This window comes from Dendropsophus ebraccatus, chromosome 11 (assembly GCF_027789765.1).
Source record: "Dendropsophus ebraccatus isolate aDenEbr1 chromosome 11, aDenEbr1.pat, whole genome shotgun sequence".
Taxonomy (NCBI): Eukaryota; Metazoa; Chordata; class Amphibia; order Anura; family Hylidae; genus Dendropsophus; species Dendropsophus ebraccatus.
In genome coordinates this window covers 11,746,936-11,753,960 of record NC_091464.1, presented here as the reverse complement: position 1 = coordinate 11,753,960, position 7,025 = coordinate 11,746,936, and the positions used below count along the sequence as shown (strand labels likewise).

At 47.8% G+C, this 7,025-nt stretch overlaps 1 non-coding gene across 1 annotated transcript; it reads left to right on the top strand.

The window, feature by feature from the left end:
- Positions 1 to 2,012: 2,012 nt before the first annotated feature.
- On the top strand, positions 2,013 to 2,084 carry TRNAW-CCA (transfer RNA tryptophan (anticodon CCA)). Its single transcript has one exon. It is a non-coding gene; the product is annotated as a tRNA-Trp (tRNA).
- Positions 2,085 to 7,025: the final 4,941 nt, after the last annotated feature.

The window sequence follows — 7,025 nt, the reverse complement described above, 5'->3', positions numbered from 1 at the left end:
ACCACCACACAATGTGCCCTCTGGATATAGTACCACCACACAATGTGCCCTCTGGGTATAGTACCACCACACAATGTGCCCTCTGGATATAGTATTACCACACAATGTGCCCTCTGGATATAGTACTACCACACAATGTCCCCTCTGGATATATTACTACCACACAATGTGCCCTCTGGATATAGTATTACCACACAATGTGCCCTCTGGATATAGTATTACCACACAATGTGCCCTCTGGATATAGTACCACCACACAATGTGCCCTCTGGATATAGTATTACCACACAATGTGCCCTCTGGATATAGTACCACCACACAATGTGCCCTCTGGATATAGTACCACCACACAATGTGCCCTCTGGATATAGTACCCCCACACAATGTGCCCTCTGGATATATTACTACCACACAATGTGCCCTCTGGATATAGTACCAGCACACAATGTGCCCTCTGGATATAGTACTACCACACAATGTGCCCTCTGTATATAGTACTACCACACAATGTGCCCTCTGGATATATTACTACCACACAATGTGCCCTCTGTATATAGTACCCCCACACAATGTGTCCTCTGGATATAGTACCACCACACAATATGCCCTCTGGATATAGTATTACCACACAATGTGCCCTCTGGATATAGTACCACCACACAATGTGCCCTCTGGATATAGTACCACCACACAATGTGCCCTCTGGATATAGTACCACCACACAATGTGCCCTCTGGATATAGTACCCCCACACAATGTGCCCTCTGGATATATTACTACCACACAATGTGCCCTCTGTATATAGTACCCCCACACAATGTGCCCTCTGGATATATTACTACCACACAATGTGCCCTCTGGATATAGTACCACCACATAAAATGTAAAATAAGCGCCTGAAAGCTCCGTGCCATACACAACCCCCTAACCAATAGTGACCCCACAGTGATCTCACGTAGTACCTCACATTCTACTGCCTTTATAGTCATGCTGCCTCCACATATTGCCCTCCAGGCCCTATCAAACACATTTGACTGTATGCGCTCCCGATTAGGTGCAGGTTCAGTTAAAGGGCCAGCGTCAGCACTTGCTACTGGTTCAGGCTAGTACCCACCTGTACATCCAGAATTCTCGGTGCCCCCATACAGTTCAATGAGGCATCTGTGCCAGAATTAAGGACAAATATAGGTCAGGTCTTATAATTTTCTGACTTATTTTCCAGCATGGACACCCTTCAGGAAAAATCCCGAAAGGTGTCCCTGCCTGATATAACCCTATGGGTGCAGAAATCAATCCGGTTTTCCTGATGTGTGCAGGGGGCCTAAAGAGGGCAATAAAAACGTGAATCCATCCATTCCCACTGCAGGTTCTCTTAGGGCAAACCGCAAATAAACCGCACAGGTAAAGTGTGCTCACAAACACACAAATGAAATTACTTGGACAAATCCACTTTATGCCTAAATAGGGGAGTTGAGTATAAACCATAAACCTGCAGGTTATTAAACGCCTCCCCCGTGATACATCCAGCGCTATCGTGGGCGGACAGCGGAGAGAACGGCGATGTAATAGCGGCCGTTCACACCCACTGGTCCTCCCTCATCCTGGAACGCGCCGGCCCCCCCTGCGGCAGGAGGCGGATGGTTTGTCCAGCGGGAAGTTTTAAAGCCTCGCAGCACGTGAGGGGCGTGGTGAGACATGAGAGAAACTTGCTGCGCCTCGTCTGCAGGTGAGCGGAGGGCTGCGGGCGGGAACAGCGGGACGGGCAGAGGTCTATAGACGTGGCTCCTACAACCGGGAAGGGTTTTTGTACACGCTGTTGCGTTACCGAGCTGTGGGAGTGTGCGGGGCCGGGCATCCTCCCGCCCTCTTTCCTGTGGTAACAACTGGCGCCCGGTCTCCTCAGCGTCTGTCAGGTTGCAAGTCACGTACCACGTGACCACGGCCGGGCAGGTGGGGAGGGGGAGCTGCTGATCCGCGGCCTTCCAGCAGAGGGGAGCAGACAGCCTTCTGCAGACCTCGTGGCGCAACGGTAGCGCGTCTGACTCCAGATCAGAAGGCTGCGTGTTCGAATCACGTCGGGGTCATTGCGTTTTTTATTTTTATTAATAATCCGTGATGTAGCTTGTCAGTAACGGAGCGCATCCGTGTGTCTGTCATTCCTCTGGGCTCTGCAGGTGTTATGGAAGGAGTCGGTGCCCATTCACATAGCACAGTGTGACCCGCTGCCCATGGGGTGTGATGCTAAGGTGTGGCCCTATTATTGGGGGTCACTTACTTTCTCCCCACAGTCACAAGGAGCTGCACTCTGTGTCCCTTAAAGGGGGTTTTCAAGCTTTTAGCAAAGTTAATGTTAACTGCTTGGGGAAGTAGAAAAAAGAAAGTCCTGTCAGGCGCCGGGGCTCCCCCGCGTGTGTGGCGTCAGGCGGCGGGGCTCCCCCGCGTGTGTGGCGTCAGGCGGCGGGGCTCCCCCGATCACCCAGCAGGAGTTCCGTGGTGACATCACATACAGGACAGAGCAGTCACATGACCACCGAGGCCAGTGATTGGCTGCAGCGTCCTGTGCACAGTATACAGTCAGGACAGGCTACCTGTGGAACAGGAGCGAGTGAGTACAGGAAGTTTTTTTTTTTTTTTACTAACCCTTTCCCTTAATAGTTTTTTTGGTAAAAGCCTGAAAACGGTAACATTTTTAACACCACTTACATAACCTGCACTTGGAGAATCATATGACTGGTAGAAAGTTGTATTAAAGGACAAGTGCCATGAAAAGCTTTTTCCCAGTAATTGAAGCACATTACAAAGTTCTATAACTCTGTAATATGCTTCAAACACCTATCTGCCTCCCTTCCCTGTCTTTTCCCCCCTCCACCCCCACCAGGAAGTGTCCTGACTCACACAGACCTGATTACTGTCCTCGCCGTCACCAAGCTCTTCTCTCAGCTCCTTCTCCTGTTACACTAGCCTCCCCCCTCCCCTGCCTTGTCAGGTGACTCAGCTTGCTCAGCTCCCATTGGTTGAAAAACTGCAAGCCATCACTTGGACTGGGGAGGGGGGGCTGGTGTAACAGGAGCTAGAGCAGCCCTCCTGCTGATGACTCATCCTGACAAGAAGGAGCTGCCTGGTGACTGTGAGGACAGTAATTAGGTCTGTGTGAGTTAGGACACTTCCTGGTGGGGGGGGAAGGGGGGAAATGGCAGGGAAGGGAGGCAGATAGGTGATTGAAGCATATTACACAGTTATATAACTTTGTAATGTGCTTCAATTACTAGGAAAAAGTTTTTCATGGCACTTGTCCTTTAAAGTGATATTGTCAATCTCCCCCTTAGTGCAAAAGTGGCGGAATTTCAAGCGGAACCCATGCTGCTGACGCCACTTGCCATTCCGCCTGTCCCATTCAGTCATTGGGATTTCTCGCACATCTCTGCTCTCTGCCCAAGGAAGTGACACCTCAGTTCGGTAGGATTGGGCCCTTACTCTGTGCGGCCCGCGGCACCTTCCACAAGCTTAGATGCTGCACACTTACTATGTCTGTATAAAGCTTGTCTGTATCATCTTTGTCCACTGATGAGAAGAAGTGAGTGTAAAGGGGGAGGGGGTCACTTTAACCCCTTACTGACCACCAAAATGCATTTTTTTGGTGGTGATTGTATATGTAGTGGACTCAAGGGGAGGGGGGTTGGATACCATCAACAGCATCGGACTCTCCGGCTGTCACTGACTGTACTAATAGACTTCCAGTTTAAGGCAGGGTTCACACATAGCGGAATAGCAGCGGATCTTACAGCGGAGCGCCTGGTCTGCAAGCAGTTAGGTTCATTGCAGCCTATAGAGCAGGCATGGTGCGGCACATATACACTGTGACAATTGCAGAGCTCCTCCACATGTGGTTGTCACTGGCTGCTTTCAGTGTTCCTCCGGGTCCGAGAGTGTAGTCCGCTAGCTAGAACAGTCCGCTTGAACTGAGCGTATTGGAGATCGGGAAAAACCTGAACATCTGAATAGCCCAGTACAATACAATGGGCTATAAATTTGCCCATGGGCACGGACAACTTCACAGAACGTATGAATGCAGCCTAGGGCCTCAATTATTACATGATCCGCGTCACAATGAGCAGAGGAGGAGCGTAGAAGACAACTACTCACCTACTCCCCCCCCCCCCCATGCCTGTCAGCTCACATGCGGTTTGTAGTCCGTGCCGCAATCCGCATTAGAACACGTCCTATTTTTTCGCGGTGGTTGATCATGTGACTGGCTGCGCTCACTTGAATGGTTCCTAAATTTTTACGGGACGTGTGAATGCAGCCTAAGGGGAAGCGAGGCGCCCTCTACTGGCAGGAAACTATATGGACCTGGAGATCTGTGCAGGAGACGCACACAGCAGGATTACGCAATAGCGGGAAAGGTTTCTTTAAGCAGTATGGTGATGTCACTGACAGGGTTTATTCCCTCTTCTCAGTCGGTGACTACATAATGTGCACTGTGAATAAAGTGACCTTTAAGTTAAGGGGATGATGCTTCTGTATCTTGTACAATTTACTCTGGAGAGCCTGTGCTTTCTGGCGCTGTGCTCTCTACAGCGACATGCACAGCCAGCCATGTATGATGAGTCTATCTGACAGCTTGTCTACCAAGTCACCAGAGTCTCCATGTGCTTTCCTTTATACCTCATGGCTCTATGTGAAAGATGTATGATTTTTTTTTCTAGCCAGCGTCTTTTGGGAACAGCTCTGAAGCCCTGAATGCAGTCAAGAGCTGCATATTATCCAGAATGAGTTAGCTTTGTATGCTGCACAGCGCAGGTGGTGCCAGGGACGGACTCATGTCTCACTGAAGGGAAGATCTCACGGCATGCTGCAGAAATGAAAATGATTAAAGGGGAACTCGAAGCCGAAATTGCTTTTCTTTTAGATCAACTGGATTCAGAAAGTTATACAGATAAGTAATGGATTTTTAAAAAGTAAATTACATATCAGCTGCTGTATGTCCTGCAGGAAGTGGTGTATTTTCTCCAGTCTGACAGAGGTGGCAGCAGAGAGCACTGTGTCAGACTGGAAAGAATACACCACTTCCTGCAGGACATACAGCAGCTGATAAGTACTGGATGGCTTTAGATTTTTTAAATAGAAATAAGTTACAAATCTATATAATTTTCTGACACCTGTTGGTTTGAATGGGTACTCCTTTATATTGTGTTTAATACGTGTCCACACAATCTTCAGCCTATATACAGTATGTACATAGAATGTCTATCAAGAAATGATAAAAGCAGAGAAGGCACAAAGTATGTAAAAAACACAGGCTAAATGGTTCCACTATTCGGAGCAAGTGTTGTCAGAGTACAGGTCTATGCTCGCCTGTGTGGTGACCCCAGGGGACAAGCCATACACCGCTGCAGACTGTAATTATGGCTGTTACGCAATGAATGAGAATAGTTGCCAAAGTGTAAGGCATGCAGGGACGTGGCAGTGCCAGCCCAAGTGCAGAGCCAACAACCTGGCAGCGATGCTGTGAGATTAGAGAGTGGCTGTAGGATGTACGTCGCTGTCATGGAGCAAGCTGGTTTGGTCCATGTCATTGGGCATCTTGTTGCGGCCAGGACAAGTATACAGCCTGTTCAAAAAGGGGCACTATACAACCATAATCCTGTCGACAGATTGAGGACGTCAATCCATTTCCGACCTATTAATTGAAATCGGTAATAGACAACGATAGTCTCTTAAATTTTTGAGCAAATAGGAGATTGCAGTTGAAGCAATTTTACACCTAAACCTACAAACAAAGCGTTGATAAATTCCCACCCAGAGAGGAGAGTGACGTGGAGTAAGATGCGGTCCGGGGGTACAGTTTTGAAACACAACTCCGTACTATACCTGGAGGGGACAGAGCCGCCACTGCTATCCACCACCTCAGAGGAAACAGCCCAGATAGGGAAATGGCAATGTGCAGTATATGATGTGATGCAAGCCAAACATTGTGGCCATCGGTGGTGCTCAACCGATAGCGATACAGACATGAGAGGCCACAAGCTAGTAGAGAAATAAAGCCAGCGGCACTCGCCAAACTTTAAGTACTCTTTTGCTTTAGTTCAGCTCACTTGGTGCACATGGGTAGAGGAGCGAAAGGGGTGGCCACAGCACAGTTTTTGTTTTTTTTTGCCCATGAAACAGCTGTCGTCTTTCCCTCCTCTCTACCCTTTACATTCAAACCTGCTGGTGCTGTTGGATAGTTGTTGGGTCAAGGAGACACGCTGTACCTTATATAAATCGAGCTGTGCTTCCAGGATGTAGAAAAACACTTTTATTCTTCAGTGCTATGTGGCGGAGAGGCTTCTTAAGCTCCTGATCTGAATGATGGCAGGGTGGGAAGTAGGAGGGAATGAGGTAAAACTATTTCATGTTCTTAGTTTAGACAGTTTTAGAGGAGTACAAATAGAATTTTCTTATCTTCCATTAGAATTTGTCTTAAAGGGGAACAGTGATTTTTTTTTCTCTTTCAAATCAGAAAGTTATATAGATTTATAATCTACTTCTATTTAAAAATCTCCATTCTCCCAGTACTTATCAGCTGTATGTCCTGCAGGAAGTGGTGTATTTTTTCCAGTCTGACACAGTGCTCTCTGCTGCCACCTCTGTCCATGTCAGGAACTGTCCAGAGCAGGAGAGGCTTTGTATGAGGATTTGCTGCTGCTCTGGACAGTTCCTGACATGGACAGAGGTGGCAGCAGAGAGCACTGTCATACTGGAAAAGAATACACTACTTCCTGACGGACATACAGCAGCTGATAAGTATTTGAAGACGATATCTCTTTTAAATAGAAGTAAATTACAAATCTTTGTTTCAGATCTTTGAGACCAGTTGATTTCAAAGAAGAAAATTTCGCCAGATTTTCTCTTTAAACCTTCAATCCCATATTCTACAAAAGATACAGAAATGTGAGATTCCTGTGAGATGCAAGCGATCGCCCCCATGCTCCTTACATACGGGCCTCAGGGCATTATTGTCAGATGTTAAATCCTCAACCATT